The sequence below is a fragment of the Lepisosteus oculatus genome, chromosome 11 (genome assembly GCF_040954835.1).
Source record: "Lepisosteus oculatus isolate fLepOcu1 chromosome 11, fLepOcu1.hap2, whole genome shotgun sequence".
Classification (NCBI taxonomy): domain Eukaryota; kingdom Metazoa; phylum Chordata; class Actinopteri; order Semionotiformes; family Lepisosteidae; genus Lepisosteus; species Lepisosteus oculatus.
Window position 1 is genome coordinate 11,154,241 of NC_090706.1, and position 15,452 is coordinate 11,169,692.

Genomic DNA, 15,452 nt, shown 5'->3' on the forward strand with positions numbered 1-15,452 from the left:
CGTGTTGCTTGAGGCATGCACAACAGCATTTAAGCACAAGCCCTTTTTTTTTTTTTTACCCCATTGAGTAGATGCACAAATCGCTCCTGACAGGTTTAGGAGGCTTTTATCATGTTGTAGGGGGAGCCACTCTGTGAGAGTGATGTGCGCCGACAGCTGTTCCTGTGTGCGAGTCCGTGATCCCGTCATTCTGGTTGGACGGGGCAGGGCTGTATAAGAGCAGAGAGCAAGGGAGGCACTGTCAGTCTCCAGCCGAACAGTGAGCGGAGCTCGGCAGGCAGTTTGCGCGGTCAGTACCCGGTCCGTGGAGCACTGTCTCTCAGCCTGGACGGGGCACGAGGTGAGGATCTGGCTAGCTGGACTCTGGGGCTCCACAACTTTGCTTTGATTGCTTCCTCTCTTAAAGCCTCCTCAGGGTTCTCGTGCAAAGGTCCAGGGTGACATTTTTTTCGGGACTTTTTGGAAACGGGTGCCACAAGGCTGGGGAAGGGAACGAAAGAGGTGATGTTATCGTCGCCCGATTTCTGGTTCCTTTCTTCTTCGTTTCCCATTGTGCCCAAGGCTGAGGGAACCAGCTGTTTTGAACGCTTTTAGGCTCTCATTCGTGTGTTTCGGAAGGCTGAGGTCTGCAGTGTGAAGTTGCTTGCTCTTGAGAGTGCTCAGGGCTTGTACCCAGGGGATCAGTCAGCCAGTGTGTGTTAGCATTCTTGTCAGATCTGGCTTCCTGACGACAAATCAAGCGTTTTTCTGTTTTTGACCACTTGCCCCTGATCTTGTAAGTTCTTTTGGATATGACTGGCATTGCAGATTAAGCCTCATTGTTGAGTTTTTTTTGTTAGAAAGGTCTGACCTGCGATGGACTGGTGTTCTGCTCAGGGTGTAGTCCTGCTTTGTGCTCTATGCTTCCAGGATGGGCTCCTCTTTTCCATGAGTCTGACCGGCATATTAGTGGCTTTCCAATTGGGAATAGACAAACTTGATAATATTAAGATTTTCTTTTCTGTTTTCTTTAGAAACCTGTCTCAATCTGCATTACACGCAAAATACTTCCTTCCTCAGACCATTTTCATTTTAGTGCAGTCATCTTCATCCCCACTGTTTACCTAGCCCTTTCTGTCAGTGGATACCAGGTGGTTTTAAAGAATCCTCCTTCTTTAGAGAAAAGAACAGAAAACTTGTTTCCCCTCTCTCAAAAATACTTCGTACTTTTGAACAGTTTGCCTCACAAAAAGGCATTTCTCAGAAGAACTCAGAAATGTTAAACCCAGGCAGTGAGTTGTTGTTCAGAACAGAAACAGATGTAATTGAAAATCTCGGGGCCAAATAAAGAATTTCCTCCTCAGTTGCATGTGCCTGGAAAGTTCAGTGTGCTTATTATCGGTTCAAAGTTAGAATTTTCGTTGTAGCCCAGGGCAGAATTTCTACCGGTTCATTCTGGCATTGTGCTTGAAATTATTCTGTAGACCTAGTTGGGTGTTTTAGAGGTACTAGGTTTGCTAAGTTAAAAACTGAACTGTGCACAAATAATTTCAAACCCTTTGTTTAACACGGAATGATATAATTTTTTAATCCATCGCTCATAAGATCAGAAGGGCTGATCTCTCCATCAGGTGGGTTTTAGGATGGGATAGATATGAATGCATTTAGTAAGTTACTGTACAACTATATTCATATTGGCATCAGTTTTGGAGTCGGGGAGGGCTAACATGGCAGGCTGGGGATTGTGGAATTTTTGGAAGCTCGGGAACTCTAATGCTGTTTTTTGTTTGAATCCGACACTTCTCTATAGCCTGAGTCCCTTGTTGGGAGGACGAGGGAGCTGGCCGAGTGATGATCGCTGCTCTCTGAGTCGGCACATTCCCACAGACATGATCATCCGGCTGGGAAGACTGACGCCGGGATACTTCCGCCTCTTGCAGGTTTGTCTTTGAGTAGAAGATTCAAAGGGACGTGCCGGGGCTCCTGGTCTTAGTTATGGTGCCATGTGACATGAACATCCCAACCCTTTCGTAGGAATTCAAGGAGTGCCCACTGTACTGGTTCCTTTAATGCTGAAATAATCGCATCCCTGCTCTTAAGGGGATCAGGGGCGTGCGCCCCAGGTCAAATAAAGACAAGGATGAAGTGCAATGTGTTTGCTTGTAAGGAGTGGCAGTTCTCTTTCATAGAGACTGAAAATGAAAGGAAATGAGCCAGTGCTCACTGTTCAGTTCATTGGAAATACACTGTCCTACTTTTCTTGGGCAGTTCTCAGGACGCTGTCTCCCCGACAGCCAGCAATGCCTGGTTTCCTCTCCTGGACTGCGCAGTGCCTGCACGGGATGGGCTGTTAGTCCTTGTGTATTCCCACCAGGCTGAGCAAGTGCCCGGGTTCGAGGCGGCCTCTACCAAGTGTGGAACCCGATTCCCTTTGTCTAGAAAGGAGAGTGGTGGGGTGTCAGTGCGTTATTCCCTACACAACTATAACTCACTGTGTAATTAAAAGGAACCCAAACTAAAACAGGCTGGTGAAAAATATGAAATGAAATTGAAATATTGATAAACGTTCTCTATTTTAATAGTTTGTCTTTTCTTTACCAGTTGTTAAAGGGATCTTAAGATCACGTCTTGATCAGATGTTTTATTTTTTATTATTATTATTATTATTATTGGGCTGACACCTGTGTCCAGGCAGTCTAACTTCAAATCTTACAGCTGCTGCAAGTTGTGCTTTGGTAGTTGATCAAATGCAAGAAACAATGTCCCACCAGACTGGGGGTCTTCATCTCAGGGCTGAAAAGCGGGAGGACGTGGCACTGGAGCTGGGACTTCAGGCCCATAACACACCAAAACATACCTGCCAGTGTTTCTGATCCGCTGTCGTTATGAACAAATTAGCTGACACCTAATTGTGCAAGCTTACAATTGAAAACAACAGTTGTACTGCACAAAAGACTCGTACAGCAGTTGGATAATGCAGAGTTGTACAGTAGCAACAAGACAAATCCAAGAAACAGAGCAAGAGAGAGGAAGAGGGAGAGCGGATGGCAGAGATGTGGTTAAAGTATTGGCCAGTGTTGTGTCTGCGTCTTGTTTCCTGCGTCCAGAGTTGAGGGGCTCCGTCGATTGAAGTGTTTCATATGAGGAATAAATGAATGAGTAATCAGGGTTACTGGCAGCACGCTGGGGAAATGAAACAAAAGCCCGATGGATCAGAAAGATGCCATCTGCTTGCTGTTAATGGGAACAGCAATCATAATTAACCCATGTTGTTTTGCCAGGAATTCTTTAATATAATATCTAAACAATGAAATTCTCTTCAGCTTTTAAAAGTGTGTTTACTGTTTCTGGAGAATTTTCAGAACACATCCAAATGCCTACGAAATGACTTAAGGCTAGAGTTCAGAGAGCCCTAACTAGGACGATTGCATTCTTAGAATGTCATCTTCTCTTTTTCTTCCTACAGCTTATTATTTGATGTAAGAGTTTAGCATAATTGACCAGCTAGAAGATGGTTGCTGATCACCTCTCTGGGTTTTGTGTTATACGTGTGCTTCTAATAAAGTAGCTCAGAGACCTGAGACAACCAGACAGGCCCCAGGGATATGCAGAGCAAACCAAAGCTTTTTAAAAAAAAAACATTTTCAAGGTCAAAAATAATTTTATAAATTGAAAAACATACATGACAATTTTATTTTCTAATTTTACATAATTCTACAAATTAAAGAAAATAATCTCTCCGTGGCTCTAAGGTCAGAGAACTTTGGCGCGCTGTGAAAAAGCAATCAGACAGTGAAAACAACAACAAATCTTAATATCCGGGAAGGTTTATTGGCTGGTCTCTGAAAGCTAAGGAAATCCATTTTTTATTAAAAGCACTGGCTACAACGTTTAATATTTTAGTAGCTTTATTATTTGATTTTATGACATGTGGAAGCCATGTGGAAGGCACACGAATGGTGGAATATGCTACATGATTAAATCGGATCACATTAGCCTAGCTTTCCTGCTAAACCACAGGGTGATCAATTCATCCATTGATTCCACTAAGGGATGTGTGCAGACCATATCACTAGATAAGCAGGAATAATAAAGATTTTTGTGTTTATTTACAGAGCAGAACCTTTGCCCTGAAATATCTAGGCCAATCAGTCCTGTACCAATTTAACTAAAGTTTCAAGGCATTTTGTAGATAAGGCAACAACCTTCAAACAGAGGGATACAGCTGTGCCACTGCAGGGTGCCACAGTGGTTAGCATTGCTACTTTGCAGCGCATGGGCCCTGGGTTCAATTCCTGGGGTGCTGTGTGTGTGGAGTTTGCATGTTCTCCTCATGTTCATGTGGTTTTTCCCCCCACAGTCCAAAGACATAGTGGTAGGTTAATTGGTCTGAGGGGAAAAAAAAACTGGCCCCAGGGTGAGTGTGTGTGTTTGTGTGTGTGCTGTGCGATGGACTGGCGTCTTGTACAGGGTGAATCCTACCTTGTGCCTGTGTTTTGCTGGGATAGGTTTTGGCTTCACCATGACCTGTTACAGGGTAAAGCAGTTAGAAAATGGATAGATGGATGTTTGCTGACACTCGCTTGACGTTAGGAGGCCTTTGTTATGCTGAATAATTGACAGACAAGTTATGATTATGCAACACGGAAAAGGTTTTAAAATATAAAAAATGGTGTCTGGGTGGTTAAAGAAAAGGGCTTTTTACCATGACAGTCTGGTTCATGTCACCGTCTTTAATGTTTGCCTTCTTGAACTAACTGCTGAACCTTCTTGTGTTCTGAGCTTCACAAGAACAAAGCCGGTCTGCAACTGAAGAGCAGGTCTTTCTGCTCATCCAGCTCGGCCAGTTGTTACTGGATTAGTAATAGAAGAACATAAGAAAATTTGCAAAAAGGGGAGACATACGCATGATATCAGGTAATCAGTAACTCCAGATCTGTTGTTAGTGCAACAGTTTACTCGAGTGACTTTGGATAAAAGCGTCTGAAAAGAGTTTTGTGGGCCCCACATGTGTTTTAGGGTTTTCTGTTTGAGAAGGGACTATGCATGTATTGAAGTGTGGGGTATGGGGGGGTAACAGTTTAAAACACCTCTAGAAAACTACAGTTTGTACAGTATGTGTATTTAATGGCTGAAGACAACTGACCTGGTTTTCTGTTTTGTGTGCAGTACAGCTTCTAATTATATCACATCTCTGAGCAGTTAATATAATCTCCATTCATCCTCAAAGACTGAGCAGAAATGTACAGTATATTTTTAATCATGTCCCTTTTTAGCCACGATGAGCTTGGTTATATAACTGCTGCTGAATTTAATTCATATCTCTCAGTTCTTATTAGCGTAGCTAGTGGGAGCTTTGATCCAGAAAAAGCTTTTTAAATGAAACAGTTACAACCCACAGTCTGAACGAATGTTTGATCTTCCTCCTTGTTCTGTACTCTATACACTGTCCTTTTTCATAAAGCAAGAATAAAAATAAGCAAGAAAGGAATCTTATTGTACTGACACGGACACATTCCACTGTTATCCCACTAAGAGATGAGCTCTGTGCTTCCTCACCGACAACCTGATGACCTGTGCTTCACACAGATATACAGGGATATCCCAGAACTTTCAAAAACTCTTATATCTAGGTAACACCTTTCCAATAGTTAAAATGCTCCGTTTCATCAGTGGTGGGAGTATATCTGGACGTCACAGTATAAAGGGAAATTGCCAAGTATTTATTTCTCAGTTTCTTGAAACAGCAAGACTACTCTAATTTAAAGTGGTGTCCTGTCCAGGGTGTATCTTGCCTTGAGCCTGTTGTTTGGTGGGATAGGCTCCAGCTACCTCACAACTGAATTGGAAGAAGAATTAGAAAATGGATGGATAGAAAGCTATGAAGAATGTCCATATAGACTCTAAAATGCCCAATTTGTGTACTACCGTGTCATGGCACCCAATCAAAAGTGGTCAAGTGTGAGCGTCTTCCCTGGCTCCCGTCTTTTAGAGCAGTACTTTTATTTGTCTCTGTGTCCAGAGCTCTTTTTCCCAGTAAACAAATGCCATGCACCCTGTACCTGCTGTAATGGGAGCTGATGGCATTTGTCTCAGGCCTCTGCCAAGGATCCAGCTTTGAAGTCACTACTCGGCTGCATCCAATCAAACAGATGTTGGGGAGCTGTGAATTGCAGTTCAGCGAAGGAGGTCTCTCATTTTGAGTTTCCCATCTTCTGTTTTTTTTCTTTCAGAGGCAAGCAGCACCTTTTAAGCACGGAGAGAGTTCACATGCTTGCGTGCACTGAGCCCATCAAAATCCCTAATTTCCTCTTGAATATTTGATGCAGCAGTTAACTGGGTCTTGTCAGAAAGGAAACAAAACAGTCAGAACTCGTGACTTTTTTTTTGCTGCTTGCGTGTGTCTATATGCCTTGGGTGATGATTCATTTAATGCATGCCCGCAACCGTGCAATCTTTTAATTGACCGCGTTTCCATTTTGCACCAGGCTGTTTTTTTTTTGTTTATGAACTAGAAGACATAACTTCCTAACTGAAAATTTAAAAAGAGAAGGAAAAAACGATTCTGCTGGGGGACTTTCTCAGGTTTGTGGGCAACTGAGAGCAGGAATAAGAGATAAAAGGGGGAGAGTAAGGAAGACAAAGAAGACGAACACGACAGTGAGCAAGAGTCGAGATGGAGACTAAACATGGAAATGTGGGAGATGAATTTCAGGGGCAGTGTGGAAGACAGAAATCTGTCAATGAAAGGAAAGATGTGAAAGTACAAGTACTGAGGACTGGAGGGGATGTGTGAAGCTAGTTTACGGATGATATTTGATAGATTTTTCAAGTAGGTATCTTAAAATAGCAAATATCAAATGATCCTCACTCCTCTGACATGTTCCCTGACAGTCTTGTTCCCGTTTCACTACGTAAATGGCAACAGGCTTTCTGAAAGAGATGCAATAAATTAGCAATTTCGTTGGATAGATCTTAAAATGGCCAGAGGGGCCATCTTCAGTGCCCTCCATACGTATTGGGACAGTGAAGTCAAAATGGCTTTTGCTGTATACTCAAGCAATTCAGATTTAAGATGAAAAGATTATCATGAGGCAAAAGAACAGAATGTCTAGTGTTCATGTCGGTTTAGGTTTACTAACTCTATAGGCAAACACCAAAGGGTAGAGCAAAAGCTAAATCCAACACTGCTCATTTACAGCTCTTTTATTTGTGCATTGCAACATTGCATTAATCATTGCAACAGGAAACACTTAAGCAATAACAAATACCTGGCAGCCAATTGTCTCAATACCTGTGTTCACCTGAATTGGAGGGATTGAACACAAAAAGTGGTATTATTTACTGTCCGAATACCTACTGTATGATGGGTATTTTAGAATGTGTGTGTGCTGCTGGATAGGCACTGGCAGGCCATTTCACTCTTTGCACAAAAAAACAAGTTTTTCCATTTCATTTTTCTGGTGAATGGGATATACGGTACACTTCCATTGTGCTTCTAAAGATTGGAATGAGCACATGAAGAACTGGCAATTGATTATTTCTCACTCTGATCCCAGGGTTAATATTATCACGTCGTCCCCGAACACAGCACTATAACACGGTCCTCTTTGATACTTTTTTAAATGCACTGGTTCATGCTGGTTGCATGCACAGTTGGCGAGGCACGCTTTAGGGATCAGTACAGAAAACTGCATCAGAAATGGCTCTGGAAGCCTGAAAACTCCTGCTGTTTGATTTGAAACAGACCAATCCTTACTCGTGCAAGGCTGCAGAAAATGAAAAGTAGCTGGTGTGAATTGTGGGGGGGTAAAACCAAAATGTGTGCAGATAGTAAATCTAAATAAGTTGTCTCAGCTGCCATGGCCAAAGGCTGAATGATGTCATCAGCTGTACAATGTCGGGTCTATGGGAGAACAAAGGGGAAAGGCCGGACGTCTGCCTGACTCCACTGCTCTCTCTCTTGCGTGGTTCCAGAGACAGGTTGCTGGAGAAGTCCAAATGCAGCCGAAGGACCGCATGGTCAACCAGATAGCCATGATGTTAGCCATAATGGGGCTGGGGCTGTCCTACTACAGCACCCGCAGGATGACGGAGGTGGTCGCCACGGAGCCGGGAGACTGAGGGGACCAGGAGCTGGAGGAGCTGACGCAGGAAGAACACAGACGGGGAGATGCCACATCCACACATGTGCTGCAAAATGGGTCACACAGGGCAGTACGGCACAGATCTGCTGTCAGGACGGGGCAGAGTTCCAAATCCCCTGATCTGGGCTCTGTTGTATTCCCAAATCTAGGTTTGTAATCCCAGCATTTTAGTATGACGGCCTGATTTTCAGTCTTTGCCAAGCTGTGTTAAAATTGTCAGTGTTGCAGATCCAGATGTGAAAGTGGAATAGATATACAAGTTTAACATACAGGCTGCGGCAGTGCAATCTGCATCTGAGTTACTTTGGCCAGTAAGTCATTAAGTGATCATGCATCTAAACATCTAAGCACTTTCAAACTGAAAACCAGGCCTACAACCACACAAAAGAAACATATCATCTCCATGTGGTGTTTTTTTTTCAATTGGCTTTTATTTCCTAATTCAAATCAGGTCATTTCTTTATTATAAAGCAGGATAGAAACCTCATATTTGAGATTTAACAGTGTATTGATGAAACTGTTTATCTCTGTGAATACTCCAGCGCAGTCAATTCTACAGTACTGTTGGGAGGCATTTTTTCAAGACTATTACAACACATTTAAGAATTTTGAAAGTTGTTTGTAATGTTTTAGGGTTCAAGAGGGATTCAGTCAAAATATATTTTGTTATAATGCATTGTGGAGTAAAATTAAAGATCTTGTACAATAATGTACAATGTAGATGTGTAAAAACCTGTGACACTTCACAGTGCATTGTGACTCTTTGGTTTTGTAACAGGGATTTAGGTTGTGGTATAAATGTATAGATACAGTAGTTGCTTAGAACTTTAAGAACAATAGTGACCAATGTTTGTTCAAGTAATAGAGTTTGCAAGCAGTATGTACAACACTGTGAAAATGATGGAGGTATGATCTGGAAGAGAGAGGCTACTGTTTAAGTCAAATTGTAGTCTGGAGCAGATTTCTGGAATCAGAATCCTACAAAATGTTATGAAAAGGGTTTATTCCTCCTAAAATTTTAGAGGTATACTTGTATTACTTTAGGAAGCCTATGCACAGCCACAAAAACACTGTGCCATTTCAGCTTGCGGATATTGAACCACTTCCTGTCCTGAAGGCCAGACTCTTATGCCTGTTCCTGTCCATTACGGCCAGGCTGTGGTACACAACAGGAATTTGCGAGACCTAGTAGTTTTAATCAGACGTAACTCCATTCAAAGTGGGGAGTGCAAACAAAATGTGAACCTGGTTGCTTAGAAGAAAGAAACATGAAAGCAGGTAAAACTGAATATGTTTGGTAAAGGATGCTGTGGTTTTCAAGAGCATTTTTTATGATCATATTGGTAAGGTAAATCTGAAGGCTAATGCTGGTATTAGCTCTGTACTACCATGGATAAAGGAAATAAGAACCAAATATGGGAAGTAAAAGGAAGACAGACAGGTGATCCAATTCTAAATGGAAACATTTTAAATATCCTCTCTCTATTACATGTGGATAGTAATTTTGATGGTTCAAATTTTGATGATTTTTTTTTCAAATTAAGGAATTCAGAAGCAGACCATTTCATCAGTGAGAAAAGATTGCATATCGGACATTTAGCTGTGAAAAATAAAGAACTGACAGACAAAATGCTGTCACGTTAGCTGTGCTCCATTTTGGTATTTTGGCATAGTCAGGGCCTACTTCTCTGTGTTTTGAAAATTCCCAGTGTGTTTCTGGGCTGTTATTTTAGGAAGACCCAGCAGCGAAAGAGGTGATAGGATGGGAAAGTGACAGGAAGGCAACCCGTGAGGTTGTGTGTTTTCAGCACAGATCATGTCTGGAGCCAGAGGCCAGAGAGGGGAGGGGGGAGGACTGGCCTGGAAGATGTCTTTGTTTTTATCCAGCTCTGAGAGCGCACGTTTTCAGTCTGCGGATGTGATGCTCCGTGACAGGCGCAGTCCTCATTCGGGGAAAAAACGTGCTGTACTCTGCCGCCCAGTCTGTCTCGCCTAGTTACAGATCACTGGGCAAATCAAATCTCTCTGGGAATGTGACCGCAGCAGTATTAGTGGGTAAGTTACATAAGCCACCCAGAAAGCCATAGATACAAGGAAATTAAAACAGTTCTCAAAAGTAGGACACTACCGAACTGCTGTTGACTTATCATTGCGGATTTTATTTTTCAATAGTAAAGAAAAAAGGGATTCACTGTTAACAATAACAAGCAAATATAATGAGATTGAAGCTTACCAAGGTGCTGAATATCAAAGTCAACATACTGTACAATGCAGTCAATCTGAATTTTGATAAGTACATCACGCTCAAACCTTTATATTATTAACCATTAAAGATGGAACCAGAAAAGGGTGTTTTTTTGGGGGAGGATACTGTTTTGAACAGAATGCTGGAAGTGCCAATCTAAAAAAACAAAACAAAAGTAAGATTTCCACAGCCAGACCCATTGAAGACAGAGGCTGAAGTGTGTATTTCGAAAATATTTTGCAACATAAGTAAGCATGAGTACTTTATGAGCAATTGTACCTTATTACAAATGTGCAGAAGTTCAGAGGGGAGTTGCCATGTTCAGGCTTTTAATTTTTCTGTCATAATTTTTATTACATGTTCAGCTGAGCCAAAGTCAAGAAAAGAGGGAACTCAATTTACTGCAAAGTTTGTATGTTACAGGGTAGGATGCGACACTGTGAATATTCTTTGGAGTGTTCTCCTGATGCTGTGTTTATGTGGCTGTGCTGTGAAAACTGCAGTCACTTTAGAGTCTGAGCCTAGTGAAATCACTGACACGGTGAGTTGTGCTTGTATTGCTGCTACACGTGCAATAAATGTATTTAACTTCACAGATTGCAGTGGTGGTTTTTTTTTGCTCTTCACTATACATATCCACTTGCTTTCATGCTGAAAAAGGAGTCTTAATCAAAAGGCCAGGTCTATAGTCCCAGCAAATTCAGACATGAAAAACATTCAAATCATCTTTTTTAACTCTGATGAGGTGTGGTCTTTTAGTCAAGAAGAGGATATTGGCATGTTTTCTTGTATCATTACCTCTGCTGGTCCAGGGGGAGCACAAGGTTCTGTTTTTACATTAATCTTGTAATGAATGAACTAGATGGATAATTTAAAATTTCAAAGTCCCCACCTTTCACAGATGTGTGCCTACTAAGGAGCTCCAGTTGCCTGAGGAGCCTGCAAGGAGAGAATTGGTATGAAGGATCAATAACAGCCTGAATTCTGGATTGACATTGGTCAAACAGAATGACTCTTAAACCTTGACTTCAAACATGAATAAATCACTAATCACAAATCACAGTGCTTCTGTGCTGCGCACTGTTTATATTTATGTTTCACAAAGATTAAAGTAGAAATCTGGTTGAGATGAGTGTAAGTCTTGGATCCTGCAATAGAATGGTGTAGATTGTTTCCAGTGAACAGCAGCAGAAAGTGCCTTAGATTACACTCCTCCATGATTCGCCCTTAATTATGATGCCAGGGAGGCATGAAGTTACATTTCCTGTTTGACACTTATGCTCTGCTTGTTTGTGGGAATTTCACAAAACAGCTTAACAACTTAGTTAAGGGATACAAATACAAAATACAAATATACAAATACAAAATGGTATTTTAATTCCAAATATTGTACACCTTTATGCAACCAAAGGCCACAGATGATGTTCTTAAATGTCATACTTAAAAATGTGCTCTAGTAGGTACAACGATGTGCGTTTCCTCTCTCTTCAGGATAATTTTCCTTTTCCATTCCCATTTTCAACAGCAGTTTATTTTATTCTCTGATATCAAGGTGAAGGTCAGTTTAAATCTTTTTTTATGTCCCTAATGATATTTTGCTTTGGCACTGTGACTCTTAAGGGATTCATATTTGTTTCTATTAAAGATCTCCAAATTAAGGGCATTCCCCCCCAGGGTATTACAAGAAAAAAGAATATTGCTGTTTTTAAAATTTATTAAAATTTGTGCAATTCTTAAAGTGACTTTAATAAACATTTACTATCACTGAAAGATTCATATCACTCAGTGTGATTTTTCATTCTATCTGATTACATAGGTGCATATTCCATAATTATTATTATAACCGCAGTGATATCCAGCAGATTGAATTCGGAGTTTGACAGCTGCATAAAAGCTGCTGACGCAGCCTGGTAACTTTTTTTTTAATTAACAGAAACACAACCGTTGCGTTTTCCTGTCAGGGCGGGGCCTGCCAGAAACCCGCTCCGTTGTAGTGTTTGTTAAGAGCAGACCTGTCGTGCACAGCGCCGCTGGCAAGACACGCGAACAGAAGCCAGAGTCACGCCAGCTACTCACGCAGCGGGGCAACAAAACCCCACGGCGCTCTGCGGACCACACCGATAGAGGTCAATTCTCCACGCTTCCCCTTCTACAGCGACTGACTTGTCGACAGGCAAGCCGCAGAGCCTGCAGAAGCACGCACAGTGCTCACCAGCAGACAAGAACGCCAGCCGCCAGCCAGCATCAGGAAGTGACAGAAAGTGTCGAGATCACAGAGTCCTAACAGGCCACAGTGACCCACCTCACCCCTGCACAGCATATTAAGATGACCCAGGATTTGCAAACACTAGCATGCCCCTAGGTAGATAATAGTACAATATAAGACATGACTTCATGCACATAGTGTAAATTGTGATTTGGAACAAACGTGTTTTTAAAAGGTTTTTGGACAACCCAGGTCCCTTTTTGAATAAAAGCAGACATTACATTTAGTCCCCTTAGTACCACTATTTTATTAAGAAACACTCATCTCACCTAACTCTTAAGTAACCCTCTTTATGTGTTGTTTGGTAGTTATTTTCAGACGTACACAGACCACAACATATGCACAAGCACCTGCTTCAGAACGTGACACATAACCTACAGCTTACTGCTGCCTTGTTGTCTCTTCCTGCTTTGTGTTGTGTGGTGTTGCTGACCTACTGTATCGCCACGCTCACAACTGACTGCTAATCCTGCCTGTGACAATAAAACATACATGCTGTACGTGAGGCACGTTCAAATGGAAATCAAGCTGCTCCTGGCACACAGCTGGTGTTACCATGTGGCCAACACCCACCTGATTCTGGTAAGCAGTGTTGATACATGATCTTAAAAGAAACAGAGCTCACACTTGATGCTCTTTTCTAGCTTTTCAGCTGTTGGCTCTTTGGTGACTCTGGAAGTGAATGAACTGGTTATAAATATGATGTTGTGCTAAGGTACTCAAGCAATCTCTCATGCATCTGGAGCTGCTATCACTTGTGGCCAAGGTTTCAAAAATATCTGCAGCACAAAAAACAAAAAACCCTCCATTACCATGATATTAATGATATTTTAAGCCTCAGGTTACGGCTATAGTTGAGGCTATGGCCAGAAATTAGATTTCATTGGGGAAAAAAACAATTAAAACTTTATCTAATTATTTCATAAAATGTTTAAAAATGCCACCTTTTCTAAGGACTTAACACATACTACATGTGTAAATGAATTTGCTAAATCTTTCCATTTCAATATCAGCTGCTCTGCTCTCACCAGCCAATCACTTCCACCTCTCTTATATACATATATGTATACATATTAGCTTGCAGGCAAATCATCTACCAGACACTGCAGTGTTTGTGCCTGCTCTAGTTTGTGCTCAGTGTTGTATCACATTAATATTTTCTTCTTTCCAAGGATGATCACTGTAATGTGGTAGAGCATCTGTGTTTACATGGCACGTTTGGCAAGGTCTCATGAAGCACAGCAAACAGCATTTCCTTTTTGTTCGTTTTTGGTTTGCCAATTCCAAAACAGGCAGGAACTATTTGGTATCGAGAAGCTGTTGGACGACTGCAGCTCATGTACGTTTCTAGTGCACGTCTTGCGATTCCAGAAATTTGAACAACTTGTGGTTAAATATTTGCTTGGAGAACTTTAGTCTTCATTCAAGGGCCAAGTTAAAATCACAGGCCTGTCAAAGGATCCATCAACTGGAGCTGAATAAATAGTCAGGTAACAGTAACTGCCAGAGGCGTACAGAGCTAATCTGGGCTTTGAATGTGGTCTGGCTGGAGCATCATACCGGGCCACATTCCAGAGAGTAATTTACACAGTGAGTTCCTAACTGTCCCTGCTCTGTAGAAATGAGTAAAAGAAGGGGGAGTGGGGAATATTTCGCCTCAAACAAGAAAGCATGTAGTCAAGGCATTACACTATGTGTTTGAGCAACTACTGGAGCTTTGACACCTTTGGATTGGGAACGCTGACAGCAGTGTCCTGGAGGCATTTTGATCATGATAATGATAATGCCCTTTCAAGGAGGTGTCAAAGCATTTAATAAAAAAATAAAAATGATGACTACCAACACTATTCCCACCTGTTTCTTTGCTCCAGGGCCAGTCTTGAAGATGACACATTTTCTCATGGAGACTTCAAACAAGCTTGGAGGATCAAGTTTGCACCATTTGGCATAAAATCAATGTCTCAAAGCTGAAATCACAACCTTTTGTGTTGCATAACTTTCTGTTTCAAAAATATTTACTCATTTGAAGAAGTAAACGCCTTATATAGCATAGAAAAGGGATAGCTTAATATAACTATTCTTTATCTATATTAATAATCTATGATATCTATATTCCTCCATCCCAAGAACATGGGTTCCCACTTCTAGCTTTCAAAAACCAGCCAAAGAACTAATTCAAACATGGAAAGAACATGCAAACTTCCAAGAGTTGTGAGGCAACAGCCTTCAGCAAACCTTACCTCATTCATTATTCAGATCAAAAACACAGCAGAAAATTGTAGTTCTCCGTCTTGCATTGAGTTTCCAGTAGAGGGTGGGTTTAATTCTGCCTTATATAAGAGATGGTGAATAATGAAAGAATCAAAACGTAACAAACAAGACATTTGCAGGGCCAACATTTCTGCTACAGTTTTGACTTTCATCAAAAGGAGTCTACATTTTTACAAAGCTCAAAACTACAAAAAATAACAATTTTACTCTTGCAGACCTCTGTTGTTTCCTCCTTATTGTGCACCTAGAAACTTGTCACTCAGATGCAGAAAACAGGGGACAGATATTCCTGTGAAACAGAGAGCTCCTAGAATGGTCTCGGCCTTGAATGATTTTTGTATCGCAGCTCAATGGCCCTGGGTAGAACTCTAGCCTTGGGTTCTCTCACTTTTTCATTGGTTTCGATGGTTTGCGCCCACATCCCAAAGACACGCCAGACAGATCTGATTACCCTAAGTAGCTCCTCCCAGGTTTTAGAATGATCAGCACATCAGGTACTGGTCCTATCTGTGGCGTTAGTGTCCCAACAGTCAAGAACAAAATC

General features: G+C 41.6%; 1 long non-coding RNA gene across 1 annotated transcript; it reads left to right on the forward strand.

Annotated features, from left to right (window-relative positions):
- The first annotated feature begins 215 nt into the window (after nucleotides 1-215).
- Nucleotides 216-10,964, forward strand: LOC138241806 (uncharacterized). The gene is made up of 3 exons (XR_011191071.1): nucleotides 216-340; nucleotides 1,790-1,919; nucleotides 7,957-10,964. It is a non-coding gene; the product is annotated as an uncharacterized lncRNA (long non-coding RNA).
- Nucleotides 10,965-15,452: the final 4,488 nt, after the last annotated feature.